Source organism: Boleophthalmus pectinirostris, unplaced genomic scaffold (genome assembly GCF_026225935.1).
Source record: "Boleophthalmus pectinirostris isolate CB_2022bp ecotype Guang Dong unplaced genomic scaffold, ASM2622593v1 HiC_scaffold_5, whole genome shotgun sequence".
NCBI lineage: Eukaryota > Metazoa > Chordata > Actinopteri > Gobiiformes > Gobiidae > Boleophthalmus > Boleophthalmus pectinirostris.
The window spans coordinates 22,083,101-22,102,029 of NW_026571404.1; the positions used below are offsets into that span (position 1 = coordinate 22,083,101).

The following is an 18,929-nucleotide window of genomic DNA, read 5'->3' on the forward strand; positions in this document are numbered from 1 at the left end:
CTTTATTACTAGTCTGTCTAGAGCTCCAAAGCAAAAAATGCTCTGTTCCACCTTGTGATATCATGTAGAGGTAGTTTTCAAGTTAACAGCCACGTTTTGTTCTGTCTAAATTGGCAATTCCAGGTCTGAAATTATCCAAATGATTTTAGTGAAGATCTGGGGTTTAAAAACACAGTGGAACGTTTCCTGTAGGTTACCACATGACATCACAAGGTGGAACAGAGTGTTTTCAGTTTAAAAGGAAATAGGCAGGATTTATGCATTAAACATGTATGAATGAAACAAAACATAACTCCGGGTATGTTTGTGATGAGGAATCATAACATAGCAGATCAGAAAATAGTGTAATATGGGCCCTTTTAGATGTATTCAAAGTTAGTTACACTCAGTTGACATTATTTTTCATTGTTTTCATGTCATGTATGTTATATTCCTTTACAGTGTCTTTAAATGCTGCATGGATAAATGTAAAAGATTAGTTTAAAGGACCAATATTATGCAAAATTGTTTTACTTCTAATTAATCAATCATCTTGACCATAGAAACGTGGGCTAGTGTCTTGGTCGAGTCAAGTGTAGTTTCAGATGGCTGGGTATCTGAACCTTTGAATTGGACTGTCAGCATATTAATAAAATGTAACAAAACTGTAATGTTTATATTTGAGCTAAACACATATAATATTCTCTACTCAGACACTGACAATCCAAACCCAGCTCATCTGGAGAGTCCATATCTAGTTGACATTTTGGGTGCATTGTCCTTGTGTGACCAGCCGTCTCACAGTAGACATTTTGACATTTCAGCAGAAAAAGATGCACTGTAAATAAACACATTTGCATAGTGTGAAAGGAAGATTGAAAACTAAATAAATAAAAAAATAGGTCTGGAGAGGACACTGGAGGAGTGGGAAGGAAATATAAAGGCAATGTTTAAATTGGAAGGTAAAAATAGAGAAGTGTCGTGGTTACCTGGGAGACATGAATAATGGATTTGCAAATGTCTCTGTTTAAACTAGATGACTTTTTTACATTTGTATCCTCGTCTTTTGGCGGCTGGAAAAGCATGAAGATATGAGTGTAGCCCCACATTAAGATTTTAGCTTTCAGCTCTGAATGTGTTATTTGTTCTTTTTGTGGTTTACATTTTTATTATAGTGGTCGGTTGAGTGTATAGGAATCAGGTGAATCAAAATGTTGCGAAGAATTACTACACTTTTTTCATGATAAATATTTAATCATAAATGGACATATATTTTAAAGAAACAGTGTGTAACTTTTTAGCCAAAAAACAGACTTTTTTTTCCATTTTGGTTGCTTTTATTGAAAAAAAAAAAAAACCCTTTATACTGAAAAAAAAACATGCATTCTTACAATGAGCAAACCTGGCTCTTGTTTGACCTGGTGGAGAGCTTCCTGCTTGTTTCCTTGGTAATGGCTTTGCTTTGTCTATAATATTTCACAGTATGGCATAAAACTTCTCCACAGAGAATGCATGAGATGATTTCAACTTTTTGTGTCCAGGAAATCATGTAGGTGACCTCCAAAAAGTTACTTACTGTACCTGAAAGTATATGATCTTATATTCCAAATGATTTGCTTTGGATGAACATTAAATAAAAAAACATATACATATATTGTAGTATACTACAGCATATACTGTTGCTCTGTCCTTGGGTACGTCTGTTCACCTAAAATGTTCAATTCCCTGTAAGCGAGCAGGTTTCACACAAGGGCATCCTCCAAATCTGCCAAATGTTGTATTCCCTGTAGGAAAAGATGATTCTTCTTACACCAAAAAAATTATGCTTATTAGGAATCGAATCTTATCTGATCATAATTAAGAAATACTGTAATGTTGTTATGACATGGACATACATTTGTATCTTTGAAAAGAGCTTAGGAGCCTTAACAAATGAGTGACTCAATGGTACAGCATTTGATTGTGACACAAAAAACATTGTACGGCCACAAGGGGTCAGTACAGCAAGGCTTTGGACAGACACATATTTTATTATGGATATAACATTTAGACTTGATGAATAGATTTGAGCGCCAAGATTGCTTGTCTTTCTCATTATATTGAAAAGATAAAACTTCCTGAGCATTTTAATTGTAAAATCCATCTAATTTCCTCCTCCCTCCTCTTGGATGCCAGATCTCATTATAGTTCTCTGACAAATCGTACTTGACCCCTGCAGTTTCTCTTCCAACCTCAGCGGAGCCTTTCCAAACATCTCTCCCTCTAATGCACCTTAATAGCACTCGGCTATAATGTGTGAGTCTATATTTCAGGTGCCACCTATGCACTTGTCCCGCTATCATTTACATATCATAAGGCATTTAGTACATTGTGTTTTGACAACTTGTTCTTCTGAGTGTCACATTTACAGCCCTACATATTCATTACCAGCGCAGATGGGGGGTTCTCTGTATGACAGCTCTGCATTTAAAGTTTTTTTCATCCTTATCACAGCTACCTCCTACACATCGCGGTTCCACTCAGCGTATAATCATCTTTGCCTTGATATCAAATCAAACCACTCTATTCATATTTATAGGCAGCCATGGGTGTAGTGCTAAAGGTCCTTCTCATTCGATGTAATTATTCAGTGGCACAAGCTGTAATACATGGATAATGGTGTTTATGGCTGAAGGTCAGAGCAGTGTCCAGTGAGTTATAAGGCACTTTGATGGATGACTGTTTTCCCCAGTGCTGAACTCTGCAGGACAGTGACAAATCTCTGCAAATCACAAAACGCTCTTTTTTCTAATCCAGGTTCTTTTTATTGACATCCTGGCGAAAAAAATGGATGAGTTATTTTCCTAAATGAGATGTGGACCCCCTGCCATATTTGAAAATGAATGAACTGTCTGTCTTTAGGTAAACACTCCCTAAGCTGTGAGTCCTCATGATTATTACTGCTCCTGCTATGACTATATATCAACTTAGAGTTCAATATATGAAACTGGAACCATATATTTAGGAGCTCAATATTTATCGGGGTACATTTTCTATTCAAAAGTGGTGACATTTTTGGTTATTTTTGTAGTAATATGATAAGATTTGAAGTATGAAGCACTGAATAAGTCACTTCTATGATTATTTATTGGTTCATTATTATATTTATTTCTTGCAGCTTAGGCCTTTTAATGATACTGTTTATTTAAAAAGGGGTTTACTGGGATTATCTTGCATTATTGTCATTGTGTCAGTGGCATAAAGCATTTTCAATATTATGTTTTATCACTGGATATCTATCTAGCAATATATCATGGTTCAAAATCTGTTACTATGACAGGCCTACTCATGATGACAAACTGAAATTATGTTTGATTCCAATATACTGTACTTTTATAGCAGGTGCAAGATCCATTAAAAGCAAGTAAGTGATTTCTAATAGTTGCAGGTCTTCGCAGGTTAAAGCTTGTATGTTTGATACTCTCATTGGATCTGGCCAACTGCATTTAGATGGACTTTTATTGGAAATCATTGTTCCACCCCCCACATAATCCACTCAGTGGTGACAAGAAAAGCACTTCTGTATTTCCTAATGGTTGAATATTGGATAAAAAAAACTGTGCAAAATAGAAGCAGAGGAGTTGTTGGTTTTATAGTGAACTCTTTCCAACAGAGCAACTCAGGTATTCACCATAAATTTATTGGGTGAATGTGTGTACTTATAGACTTATAATGTACTTGTAATGTACTTATAAAGCCACAATTTTAAAGGGCCCATATTAAGTTATTTTCTGGTCTATGTTATAACATTGTTCACTCATCAGAAACATACACAGAGTTGTGTTTTGTCCGTTCACATGTTAAAGACACAAATCCTTCATATTTAAGCTTTTGTTCTTCTCTCAAACTAAAAACACTCTGTTCCACCTTGTGATGGCATGTGGTAATGCAAGAAGTGTTCCACTGTGTTTTTAAAGTCGATACACCTTCATCAGAACCATTTGGATAATTTCATCCCTGGAACTGCCAATCTCTACTAAACAAAAGGTTTAAAAAAAATAGTTGTTAACTTCTTGACATCATAAGGTGGAACAGGGTATTTTTTAGGTTTGGAGATGCAGATAGACTAATAATAAAGAATTACTCGAACGTGTGAATAAAACAAAACACAACTCCAGATATGTTGTTGCGAAGATAACAACGTTCTAACATAGTTTAACGCTCATGTGAGTAAATTTTGTGTAATATAGGACCTTTAAAAAAATTTGAAATTTCAGTGTAAGTATTGATATTGATCACCAGTACGGCATCAGAAAATACCACCAGAAAACACAAGATTTTGTTGAATCTTTGTTCTATTAGATTAAAAGGCTAAAGGGTCATAGTAATTTATACATAATACTTTATAGTGGAAGTAATTTGGTTACTGGTAGTATGGCTCAACAGAACAAACAAGAGCAAGAAAAAGCTATTTCAGTACCTATGTCACACAGCAGCCCTTCTTCACAGTTGATCCTTGCGTGTTAGCATTCTCATGAGATTGCAGTCCCTCAGCGGGGCACTGACAACATCACATCAGCAGGAGAACAAAAAAACACTGCAAATCAGAGCCACAGCCAGCCTCTAATCCTTAATGGTGAGTTTGTTTAAGCCCTGTACTGACAGTGCCTCCAGACTGAACCTCAGAATTAGAATTACCACTTTGGCTAAAAATCAGACCCAGAATTCCTTTTTCTGAATAAATCCCTGGTACTATTTCCTCAGTGCATCTTCTGCCCTCTCCTCCTGGCACTATATGGGCACACTTTAGATTCCAAAGCTACACAAATTGGGGCCAATTGTTTTCTCACTCAGATGAGCCAGACGTCCTAATTAAATTCATGCTTGGCTGACAGGCCTGCAGCCACAACAGGATCTGAATCAATTAATCTCACCATCATTTGGCTGTTTACTTTCACCCGTCACAGCCAGAAAACATGGTGATTACACTGAAAAAAAAATGTATGTTTGTTTTATCGCCATTTGGAAAGGTCCAGCAGTGCTATTTTAAACTACGCACATACAGAAAGTGCCATTGTCAACCCGTTAAGCATATACTTTGGCCAGTCTATACTTCATTCCCCTTTTAATTTTTTATCTAAAATAATAGTTACGTTGCACGTGGCATTTCATGTATGTTATTGTTCCAAATTATGACATTAATGTATCTTGAATTTATTTAATTACAGTTGTTTTTATTGCTCAAAAAGACCCTGTTTAATGTGAGCAGAGTTGCCTCTCAACAGATCTGACCTGTGACTTGACCTGGTAGTGTCTCTCAGAGAAATTCAATTTCTGTGCTATACTTAGGGCACTCACTGCCAGCTCAGTCCTTGTCATCTTGGCCTACGTCACCTGACGTATAATACTTCCTACATGGAAACAAAGGCAGACTAGATTCTTCTAGCCTGGAACGGACAATACTATCACAGTGTCTTGAGGATTAATGTCTTCCAACTTCTCCTGTGTTAGAACTCCAGCCTCACACTTCTTCTCTTCAACTCGAGCACTACTGCAGTTTATTGTACAACAGTGTCTGCTTTAATGCCCTAATGTGGATTGTTCTGGGCAAGGAATAACATCTCCATGGAGACAAAGCAGGAGGCTAAACAACAGGTGCCCAGTGCACCTTTAAGTGCTTGTGTTTTTTTCTCCCCTTGTTTTAACCCTCATCTGTTTATCTGTAGACAATATTGAATTCATACTAAAGTGCTACTAAATCTACCCTGTTTGGCAGGCCAGGCTACAATTATACCACTATATAAACCATAAGACCCTACGAAACCAAATCCCATGATGACAGATGTATTGGAAAATGAGTAGCAGAGATGAGCCAAAATCTATTAGCAGAAACAGAAGATAATATTATGCATGCTAATGACTTCCTGTTTGGTTAATTGCCAGACAGTGTTGCAAACCATGAAGCTATCTTGTCAACTCTGCACTATAATCCATAAAGAATTTCCTATACTTTCCGAGGCTGTGAGTTCCCCTCCTCATGTGCCAGATTAAAGAGGGGGTAATAAGCCTGTATAGAATCTGCCCCATCACTAAACTCCAGTAAATCCAGCACAGACTGACTGTAATTCTCCTCTTCAGAAGTGCTGAGTCTTTGAACTGCACTCAGCCTGTCACCATCTCTGTCTCAATACCCCAAAGCTCCACAGTCTGTCAAATCCACCAACACCAACCATGTCCCAAAGGATCATGGGTAATCTGCTATCCAGCTCCTTGTGATAAGAACTTTTGTTTTGATATACTCCTGATGTAACAAAGCCAGTAAACAACAGTGTAGGCAGAGATCATGTTGGAATGATTTTTGGAAGTGTAAATTAGGTATGTTTAAGTTCTAAAAGAAAAGATCAGTGATTAATTTGCATGTAGATTTAGAAAAACTTTGAGAGTTTTGTTGTTGTTTTTTTCTTGGGAAAATTAGAATTCTTTAGTGAAGAATTCAAATTTTTCTTCAGTGAAATATTGCACCAGTTAATCTTGATAATCCCTGTTCTCCTGCCTTTTTTTTTTTTTTGTGGGAGCATGTGGCCTTAAAATCACTGCAGTGTTCCTTTACCTTTGTCTTGACAAATTAACCACAGCCTTAAGGCCCATCATTAAAAAGGCTTACTATGCACAGAAGTGTATAAGGTCAATTAGAACATAGTTATGTTCCACTTCTGCATTATACTTTGTCTCTGCATCTTTCAAACAAAATACCTCATATCTGCAATTACAAACTCAAATGTCATTGTTGTGCCTGTAAAAACAGCAGACGTCGTGTCATTTTGCACATCAGACTGCAAATGAATCTGACGCGGCGCTGCTACAAAAGGCACCAATTAAGAACAAATGGAAGCAAATGGAAGGATTGCTATTTCCCTCAGTCGATGGCAATTAACTTGACAACGCTAAAGTGTAAATTTAAAAACCCGGAGGAGATGTGGCTAACAATTTGGCTTGTAACATTAGCTGATATGTTTGATTACAAGCACAAAGGCTGAAAAGAAAGCTAATTTAACATCTTTGAAAGTCATTTAGGATATTGTTGTAGGGATGTCGCAACGTACTTGTGGTGTATTTTTTAGTGCTGCAAAATGTCTGAATTAACTACTACTACTACTACTACTACTACTACTACTACATCCACATTTCTATGATATGATAATATGATACTTTCACAATAAACATCTCATGATATGATATTTATCGCGATATTTTGTGGAGGCTAACAAAACTGGGAACGTGTTACTTTTTTCTTCTAAAACGCATTGACAAGACTTTGATTCTGTCATAATCCAAAAAATTAAAATTTGCGTTAAAAAGAAGATTAAGTGCTTATAAATTATTTCTTTATTTCAGTTATTGTTACATCCCTATATTGTTGTAGCTTTTACTTAAGGTCAAACTGCTATTGACCAAACAGATACAGTCTTTGCTGTGAAACATACTTAAAAAACCCTCTAAATACTTGTTGCGATTGGCATGCTAATTCTCTGATGTTAGAGATATCTCCCTGGGGATGTCTTGCTCCGATGATTGCTCTGATCGCCTTTTTAATTACCTTAAATGGATCAATTGCTGCGAAGATGAAGCACTCAGCTGTATAATAAACCTATAGGAGAAAATACAAAAGGCTTATATCCATACAGTTTGTGGAGACGGGAGATAGATGAGCACTAGCTGAAGTGTTTAAACTTTTTAACCTTTTGTCTTTCGTACTGATGGGATCCTGTCAGCATCTTCATCATAAAAATGTGCAGCATCTATTTGGAGACAGAAAATAACAAGGTCCATCCTCCTCCTCACTTGAGGTTTATGTTGCTGTTTCTTCTAAACTTTATTATTTTCACATCCGACTGTTTATGTTGGCTAAGGACTGACGAGGTTAAAGTACACTGTAAGCAGGCCAAGGGGGGAAGTGAAGAGATCAGTTAAGATTTCACCTCCGAAAGCACTGAGGGAACACCTGTCATGACATTAAATATGCAGCATAGACGTTGTATCATAACGTGCACCAAGAAAAGGCTAGGACTTGTTTGACACTTATAGTCTACTACTTGAGTAAGATTTTGCAGTAACATTAGGCTACTTTGAGTTCAAGTGGCTTTCTACCCTCCCACGTGGTCTGCAGAAAGACAGACTTGAAGTCTATTCCAAGGCCTTTTTGTTATTAGCATTATCTATTTACTTATTTTATTTAGGCTGAAACCTTTTTTAATCTATTGCTCTTTTGCTGTAGGCTCCATAATAACCCAACATGTATCATTCATTTATAATGTATGGTTTGTCAGTTCCATTAGTTAGTCTTCATGATCTTTCCAGTCTACTTGGTAGGTCTACAGTAGGATAATCTACCTAAAATAGGCCTTGGGGGTCTCAGTAGCTGCGCGGTGGGAAACTCTTATCTTGTTCATGTTTTTCTGTCGTGTTTGATCTTGTCAGACAAAAATAAATTTACCTGCAGATAATCAGATGAAGCGTTCCTCTTGTGGGAATAATAACATCTGAACGGCTGATTAGTCCGGACTAATGTGGTGTGATGGACTCGGGAGGCGAGGATACCGATCTGCGCATGGTCACTGGCTCACACGGCGCACACATAGTCCAATATTTACATCCAAAGGGATTTTATACTGACAGTTAACTTACATGCTATCGTCCCCATTAACTCAAATAAAGTAAATGTGTTATCTTAGCCACAAGAGGGTGCATTTGCTCTGCCTGTCCATTTTTTTCTTTTCACAATTCTGAAAGAACCTACCGCCACAGTTCACACAAAAGGTGTCACTGTAAACTATGTCTGTCATCATATGCACTTAACCACGCGCGTGTGTGTATAGCCTAATAACAGTGTAGTGTAGTTTCTTGCCAAGTGCCTATTAGTCTAATTGTTCTGAAGACTTGGCCAAGGTGAGCCTAGGCAGGAAAGGGAAACCACAGTAGTGTTTTATATAACGAGGCTGTTACTGCGAAAATAGGAAAATCCAAGCGTCTTCGCGCACCTGTTAGCATGCATGCAATTTTAAACAAACACGCGTAAAGCTAAAAATAAGTGATTGTGTTCATTTTATGATGATTATTTGTTTTATTTCTTTGTGCTGTAATTTTAATGTTTTTCTTAATCTGTAAAACACTTCTATTTTTTTTGTGTGCGAATTGTGCTATACATAAATTTGCCTTACTACATAATACAACGTAATGCAAAAAAAAAAAAAAAAAAAAAGGATACTTAGCAGCATTATACATGCATGTTTCTTCTATTAATTTATAGGAAGGAACCCAACTCAATAGCTTAATACAGAGGGCAAAAATGAGGGTTATCATAGTTCATTGAGATGGCTAGATGATTTCTATGGGAGACTAGTGCCACCATGTGGAAAGTTTAGTCAGTTTAGGATTTCTAATGTCATCAAAAGTTTCGAGTTTATGTCCAATTTCCCCATTCATTGACTTTTTTCTCAGAGTGACTGGTCTTCATTGTAACACAATCATACCCTTTACCTGAGCCAGAGTTCCCCTCCTCCTACAGTCCACACCCATAGGCTGTGTCCCAATTCGAGGGCTGCAGCCTCCGAAGGCTGGTTTTAAGGCCGCATACGTCACTTCCGGTGAAAGAAGGCCTGTCCCATTTCATTTTTATGTCATGCAGCCTTCAAATGCAGCCCTAAAACCGGCCTCGTTTCCATGGAAATGGGGCCGCGAACGGAGGACACATCCGAGTATCCTTCGCAGCCTTCAGTATCCCAGCATGCACCGCGCGGCGGCAGTCAGATGTTCGAAAACACGGAGCAAAAAGCCGGTCCCGAGAGCGGAGAAAAACATGTGAGTAACACTTTTAACTTTAGGAAATCATTACTAACACAACTGTAAACGTAAAATACGACCATAAGTCCCACAAAACTGTCAAATAAGTTTGTTTTTAACTGCGTGAACCGCGGAGTTTTGAGCTAAAGTTTGCCTAGTAATGTGCAGCTAATGCGATGAAAAGTCCGCTCAAACTTTCATATTTGGACACATTTCCATCAAACACTCATCATGTTTTTACTGTTAGGGGAAAAGAAGCTCACAGAGTGATTTAAAGAAGCTACGAGGAGAAAACTCCACGTTTTCACGGACAGTGTAAACATGTAAACAGTTGGTCAGTGTAGCTCGGAGTTAAGATGAAAACACACATTATTTCATACATTCAACTGAAAAAAGACTCAGTCTGACTCTATCAAAGCTCATATTTACTTGTAAATCACATAATATATGCCTCCAACGTGTGCATTTCATTCAGGGAATACATTATCTGCTTTTAACAATCCGTGCATGTTTGTAAAGTGAAGAGTAAATAATCCTGCCTGGACAGGTCAGATTTATGATGGACATGAGGCTCGTTTAACAGATCTGTGCAGACACTGGTGTAGATTCGACCTGACTGTGTCTGTTAGGTCTGTCACATCTAATGTTATAACAATGAGAAATCTGTTTTACATGAATTTTCTTTTCTCATCTGCAGCCTCCAGTATGAGGACACAGCACACTGCAGGGGCCACAGAACTGTTGGCTGACAAGATGCTTGTGATTCATAAAATGGGTCAAATGCAGATGACAAAGTAAAGCCAACACTGAGCTGGAGGTGCTGACCCAGACTCCTGCCAACGATTAGGTATGGGGCATGTTACATTGAAAATTGTACTAATAAGAGCTGCAAATGAATCATGCTCATGTTGAAATTATGATTTAAATTGTGAAAATATGTATTTTTCAAATGTGTGGGATTCCTCTATTCATTTAGCTGTTTCAGATATAAACTGCCTTTGAATCTGAATGTACATCAAAGTTTAAGTTCAACGTTAAAATAGTTTATTGTCAATTCTTCATACGAAAAACATATAAAGAATCGAAATTGTTTTTCTCACTCCCTTGCGTATAAATAAATAATAATAAATGTAAATAGTGCGGAGGGAGTCCAGGTGTTCTTTGGGGCTGCATGCTCTGTGAAACTTATTTTCCTCTAATAGTTTTGTAGTGTTCTTAATGTGTGTGTCATTACAGGTTTTCACTCTGCAGGACAGAACTTTGAATCAATCAGACGCAACAACCATTCTGCTCTTCCTCCTCCAGAAGACGAGAGATACATCAGACTGAGTGGTCCAAGTCCACTGTCCATGTCTCCAATGTCCATGTCTCCACTGTCCATGTCTCCAATGTCCATGTCTCCAATGTCCATGTCTCCAATGTCCATGTCCAGAGTCTCTGAGGAGGAGGTCCAGAGTCTCATATGATCTGAACAAGTGTGTGAGATAGAAATGAAAACATCTGCTCATAAGTGTTTCTGAATGTTTTTCAGCCTGTACTGACATTTGATTTATGGTGAAATGTGCCATTTATTTGGTGTCTCTTTTGATAGTAACTAATTACATGTACTATAAGAATGTACTATTGTACTGCAGATAAGATGTGGTATTCCACATGATCATATCTGGCAAAGATAATTTGTTCATTTTTGATTGTCACTTGCTTCAGCAAAAAGGGAACACAATGAGATTTACTGACATACAGCTGTTTGTACTAACTTGTTAATGCAGAGTGTGTGTAATGGGTTTAATATTTGACTTCATATTATGATAAAGTATTTCCAGAAGTTCCTTGGATTGTTTAATAAATCATCTTTTCTCAGGAGAGATGTCTTTCTTTCTTTACAAACTGACTGTATAAATGTAATCCCTGGTCAATATAAAAATCCTTAATAATGATAATATTTAGTAATGCATATCTCATCACAGTTTTTTTTTATTTTAAGATAATTTAGTCTATTTAAAATGTATCCCTTAAATATAGCCGTTTTGTTTTGCAAAAGTTAAACATACATTTTCGGTTTTGGCCATAAGATTTGGATGCGAATTATTAAAATAATTTGGTCACAAAATCCGACAGTTTGATGACCTGTGAGTATTCTTTTTACTGATCCGTGTGCGTAATCTGCGCGGAGCGTGTTAGCATTAGCATTAGCGCTAGCAGCGTCCCTCGGTTGCTAGGCGACAGGGGAGCGGCTCCGAGGTCTAGACCATGGAGCTATTAAAATAACGTTATATTGTGGTGTCTGTACATCTGTGACTGTGTGTGTGTTTTATCAGTTTTGACGAGTGCAGTAGGAAAGTTAGCGACAGTAACAGCTAACGTGATGAAGACGATGTGAGGTCAGGAGTCAGGATAACTCCATCTCTTGAGGTAGATCCCAGTCTAAATATTATTTTTATATAACGCTACTTATATTCTTGTATATTTTTACGATCACAGAATTGTAATTCTGCTCCGTGATCATTGGTCGTGTCTAACGGGCTCGGTTCTGGCTGGATGCCGCTCTCGGCGCTCTCCCTTCGGCTGTGGAGCGACAGAGACACCGGTGTGTGATCTGATTGTGTTTTTAACCAGAGATAATTATTATTTGTGTAGGCTAGAGTGTTGACTGTTGAGTTTAGACTAAAGTGCAGTCATGTCAGTGCCTTAATACAATAATTTAACGCAACGTGCCATAATACAATAACGTAACGTAATAAAAAGCACAATTTTTAACAACAGCTAACGTTAGATAACCAACCAAAACTTATGTTGTTTTTCCCCAGATGACATCAGGAGCCCCTGTCCTTCTGCTGAATGTCTCCATCAGGAGCCCGGCACGCTGATCAGAAGTAAGTACTTTTAATGATTTCTGTGACAGTGAGGATTTAGTTTAGAGCCAGATCTGACTTTGTCTCTAACTTTCTGTTATGGGACTTGAGACGGTGCTTCAGGCTTTCAGTGAGAGATGTTGACATGAACACTAATGTGTCACATCTAAATTACACTGATATTGACTATGAACACCATCATAAATTGATTATTATATTTTAAATGTTGTGGTAAAATTAAATGTAGTAGAGTATTGTGTATTAACAGCAGTGAAATACGTCTCAATCTCATACTCAGGCTTATACTAAAACAAAAGAGTTCAGTTTTACTGCGCTAAAGTATTTCCTATGAGTTAAATAATGTTTACCATCTCTGTTTCAGAATATACTATGGTTAATAAGAAGAATGGACATAACAGCATGATAAAGACCCTTTTGAGGTAAATACTGCACTTGTATTAAACACTGTGGCCTGAAATGATCCAAACTGATATTTGTGTTTCTCTTATTTGATGTTTTACAGAATTCCCTCTGCTGGGCCAAGTTCCAAAAATGTAGAGACAGACCCTGTGTAAGTTTACTGTATTATCCTACTTTTATTAACTTTCATAACTAAACATATGCACATTATAATCACACCTGTTGTTGTGCATATTGTTTCTTTCAGAACATGCTGTGGTGGAGTTTAAAGACTGACCCTCCGTAAGTGCATAGATTTCTCCAATCAAGTGTTTACCTTTCATATTCAAATCACACAGCCACTGTCATGACTTACAATGTTCTTCACAAACCTGAACCCTAACTCCTTACAAGAATAAGAGGTGTAATGGGGTGTTTAATACACACTGGTGTCATTTCAGATGCTGTGAGAAAGGGGAAGCCCAGTCCTGGACACTGACAGACTGGATCTTCACCAGTAGGACTGAAGAGGAGCCAGACTCACTGCACCTCTGCCTCAAAACCTCTGCCTCAGACTGAAGCTAAAGACAGAGGCTCTGAAGCTCCCACACTGCACACTCTATAAGAACAACCATCCGTCTAATTGTACTGTGGTGGTAAACACAAGTTAAGTTTTAGTTTTAAACAGTATGGTATGGCTACACTCTGTCTCATCTGTCCAGGCTTTTACTCATATAGCTTATATTTGTTTTTTTGCCATTTTAAAAAAAAAAAAAAAAAACTTTGCTTAACTTGAACTATTTTTAGTAAAAACTGTAAATTGTCATTTTCATATTAAGAATGAAGCATTGGTTAACTCAAAGGGTATATAAGTCCTATAACATTAATAATAATTATTCATGTCCTAAGATTTCTAATTAATGATTTAAATAAATATTGTTTAAAATGTAAAAAAAAAAGTTTCTTTTTTTCTTAACTAATGAGATTTAGTGATAGAATATCACTGATCCAACTTTGAAATTGTTTAAGTTTATGTTTTTAAATTTAAGCCTTTATATCCTAGTTTTAATACTTGCGGTAAAAGGTTTATGTACAATTACAATGCAAATGCTGCTGGTGTGTATTTAGGTCAGTAGGAAGTGGATCAGTATTAAATCTGAAGCATATTTAGGCTCCTAACGACACAATAAACAGATCCGCGGCAGATAACCCGGTTCTGAAAGCGGATCCAAAATGGGTCCTTCCTTTAAAGTCAGCTATTAGCCTACTTATCCATGTAGCTCTTGTGCATGAAACAGTGTGCAAATGTTTTACTAGTGTTGAAGTTGAAGGGTAATTCCATGAGTTATCAGAAGGCAATGCCATATTTGGAGATTCCTTAGAAGCGTGTATCATGTTAATAGACTTCCTGTCACAAGACTCCTCACCCCACTGTTGAATGCCCATTGTTCTATTGGTTAAAAAACATCAGGTTATCGGAAACACCCTCCCACCTTCTCAAACAGACATACCACACACATATTTCTCATGTTTTTTTATGCACTGAAGAACTGAAATGTGTACAAAGGAAATGCAACAAAGCAGATATTAGGTATAAAGCGCTGACATTTTTCATGGACACTTATAATGTCACCCAACACTTAAATTTTTTTTACTATAATAATATAATACTTTTACAATTCTGTAATAAATCTTAAAGGCATTCATATAATAATAAAAAGTGCCTATCAAATATATATAATATCATATATTAATATATATATTAGTCCCATATACATAATAGCTTATAAAAATAAATACACAGTTATGAATTTAGCTACATTCATGAACAGCCTCAGACTCAGTGATTTCTTCCTTTTAACGGGTTTAGTTACTCTTAAGCTTCCACAGCTGTAGCTTATTTTACGTCCAAACTAGTTAAAATGTTGTGTTTTACTATTCTTTTAGTTAGTTTTGTGCTGGTACTCAACGTGCACACGCTGGTGCAGCAGAAAGTCTCTCAGCTTCCACAGCCTCAAGGTTTTAGGTTGGAAATAGTTCAATCTGCATAAACGCAACAGCTATTGTTCTACTTGAACACATGATGCACAGGGAGTGAAATGTGCAATATACAGTACAAGAATATGGTACAGTACATAATGACAGTTTAACCAAAATACAAAACACAAGTATAAAGGCAAGAGTTACTCAAACTCAAACTATGGAAATAGAGTATTTAAGCAGTAGCATATTAGTATTTTTGTCTAATGTCAACATTTGAAAACAAAATAACAAAAAAAACCACACAAAAATAATGCTTAATTAATAAATAGCTGTGAATGCTGATGACGCCTTAAAACCATTCAAAGAAGAAAGACTTCGCTATGATGATCGAGATGGTACTGGAGACTGAAGAAAGAACAGAAGAGCCTGAAAAAAAAGTAGATTTCAGTGTGCATTTTACAGTGGGTATTTTTATGATTTGATTTATTAGTATTTAAGAGATGTGTGAATATCATAGCCTAAGCAAGTATGCCTGACATGGTTGTTACTTACTGTCGATGGGGCTTTGAGATTTATCCGAGCAGTTTGCTGTTAAATCATTAGAAAAGCCATGTTAAAAGCAAAGGTCAATGTTAATCTTTTCATTGAACATTCTGAGATACAGTATATTTATTGCCTCAATTGGAATTACAGTTTTTCTCAGGCATTTTTAGCAAAATTTTTCAAACTTGTATTACTTTGATCATTTGATTTACACATGGAACAGGGGTACAGGTGGTCACATCATTTAGAACATTTCTCCACAGTTCTAATGGCAAAATTAGCTTTTGGGAGATGATCGGTTGATGATTAGTTTTGAATGGAAAAACTGCATTTTGCTGAAGTAAAATTTTGTTTAAGAAAACTGATAAAAGTGCTAATGTGATTGAAAAAAACTTACCAAAGCACGTGGTTCTGTGACGGGTCTGTTGCAAAAAAAAAAAAAAAAAGAAGAGCACATTTATTTACAATAAATATCCATTACTAAAACAATTTGATACCTCTTTGAGACTGAATTCCTTTGATCTGACCAATAATTACTAAATTCTCAGGTTTATCCTTTTCCATCATTTTTCTGAGTGCATGGGTTCAACTGTGTTGCACTTGTTGCCCTTCTGAATAAGCTGAAAGAATACCAGAAGTAGCCAAAAGGCTATTTTCCATGCATTGTTCCTGACTAGGTGTCTATAAAAACGCAGTGACTGTATGACTAAATATGCACTTTTTAAAGATACATTTAAAGACTCATTACTGCTTGGGCCCTGACAAAAACAGCACACAAGTCCTGTTCTCACGTCTCTGTACTCAGTGCAATGGCTTTACGTTGCTAAAAGAATAGACTAAGTCTCTCCATGGCCTAGCACCAAAGTACATCTGTGACATGTTAGTGCCATATGAACCAGCGACTGGCTTCCTGCTGGTGGAGTCAGGGAGAAATCAGCTTTTCAATTTTAGGCAGCTAAACTCTAACAATCTTCCTGAAGATGTGAGACAGGGCCTGTAGACTGAGTGTTCAAATTCAACCCATTTATGTTTTTATTAGTTGATACTGTAGTTCTAATTAGTCTTGCTTTGATTGTAAAACAACAAAGTACCATTTAGGGAACTTGTGCTTGCTATTGCAGTGTGGCCTGCTATGGTATTATCACTTATGGATTTGTGTGTGATGAAGCAGTTGAGAAATACGAAGCATGCTGAGTGCTGATCCTATTAAACCTGCTATATATACTGTACATACTTCACGTGTAGAGCCAGACATGCAGTTGAGCTCGTAGACGACATTCATAGCTTCAAACAGCACAAGGGTTGTGTTGGTATGTGTCTGGACCAAGTCCACATGTCCCTGAGCACTGGCCAAAACAAAGTCCTGAAGTTACACAGAAAAAAACAATATGGGTCATATGTAAACAGTGTTACTTAGAAAACAGGAAATGCATTACATTAATACAAATTCAGAATTAGCTTCTTGTACTCACAGTGTAATTGTTCCATGAGTAAAGGCAGTCGTATTCATCAGGGCGTAGCATTGTGTAGACCACATATTCAGTATGTTTCGGGTAACAGGAAACCTTGCACATAGACTCCTGTACAGCATTATTTTGGACTACTACAATTGAAACATAAACAAACAAAACAAATAAATGAATATGCCTATAGTCAGAAACATTTACACATGCAGATGATGTACATGATTAACAGCAGAACAGCAAGTTAATCAGTGTAAAAGGTTGAACAGTCGCTTTACATTGCATTCACATCCCCCCTGGGGGTGGAAAGCTACTGTTGTACCCAAAGCTGCCCTGGGGTATACTGAATATAGCAAGGCTGCCAATCTGCACCATCAACACCTTTCAAACTACCAATTAGTCAAGCACACACCATTCATACAAGATGGGCAGCATGTTTAAATTCTTAATAGTACCCCACTGGAGAATCACGGAATAAATGTACTAATAAATGTAGTCTATTCTGTGATTTAACTAGTCTAAAGGCCTATAGAGAATACAGCTGCCTACTACAGCATTACTGCTTTACTACTTTGATATAGCATTACCTTTTACTCTTTGCTCAGTATTTATTTAAATCTTTTTACTTGAGTAGGACATACTATTTTATACCCTACCCACCACAGTATTGAGCTATTTATTTTGAGCAGTAATGGAAAGCGTACTGAAAATTGTGGATCGCACAATTCGGACTTTTATGATTTAAATGTAACTATTTACAATTATATGGATAGAATTATACTCAGTTACAAGTACAAGTAGTCTACATGTTACAGTCATGTACTTCAGGGAGTATTTGTAGTTATATTTGGCCTATGGTTGAACGCTACATATTCTTTGTGCTACCTAAGTATTTGAGCCCAAGACAGCTTTCAGGAATGTTCAAGAATGTATTGTATTTGCTGTCAAATATAGGCCTATGTTTTGTTATAACATCCAAGGTAAGAACAAAAACAAGCAGCGACTTAACAAAAACGCCGAGTGTAACCCCGAGTACTCCATCTACCTTACTCCCACTGCGTTTGGTCAACTAACAACATCAGCAAATTGACTCGATGTTCAATTTTAAATCATTCTCAGACAATATCTGCAATAGCGCTGTTAGCCACATAGACTCTATATACGGTCTATGTTTAGCCAATATGTAGCATTTCCTAGCTCTTCCTAAGCTACTAGCTAATTTCTATGCACTTCCTGGTTACTAAGCGGTATCCAGGAAGTGCCCATGGATAGTTCTATGTCTGCTCCCTGCTCTGCGCACATGAGTCTGCCGCAGTCTCGCGTTACCATGGGCTGTACGTTTATTGCATCATATCACCTGATTATCGCCCTTTTTTAATGATCAAGGTTAATACAGGTCATAGACTTAGACTTATTACAAAGATAACTTTGTGTAACTTGTTACTTATCAATGCTTGTTAAAACATTCACAAAATTCCCATAGATAATTTGGACGAATTTTCCCCAACTAACATGCACACTCAGCAATAAGTGAACAAATACGGGCTATCTAAGTAGCATAAATAAAAAGCAATGTTTAGGCCTTGTCAAACATAGACTGTATAAAAATACTATGGTCAAACAACATGATTTGTGTTGCGATAATCAGAAAATTCAACAGGCTTATGTGATAAAGTAGGATATGGCTTAATTAATAAGTTTAGAATAAGTTAAAATAATAGACTAAGTCTACTCACACGGGAGAAAAACAAGTAGGGTGCAGACGGCAAACCAGTGTCTAACCTTGTCCATCCCTGCAATGCCGTGTGAAGAGTGAGAGTGACCGCGGTGAGAGCGACTCTAAACACACACACACGTGCTGCCTAGAGCAGAGCTTTGAGCTTTGCAGGTC

The 18,929-nt window shown here is 37.0% G+C and overlaps 1 long non-coding RNA gene across 1 annotated transcript; it reads left to right on the forward strand.

Moving 5' to 3' along the window:
• Positions 1 to 9,538: 9,538 nt before the first annotated feature.
• Positions 9,539 to 11,661, forward strand: LOC110175053 (uncharacterized). The gene is made up of 3 exons (XR_008633328.1): positions 9,539 to 9,816; positions 10,496 to 10,645; positions 11,035 to 11,661. It is a non-coding gene; the product is annotated as an uncharacterized LOC110175053 (long non-coding RNA).
• The last annotated feature ends 7,268 nt before the right edge of the window (positions 11,662 to 18,929 follow it).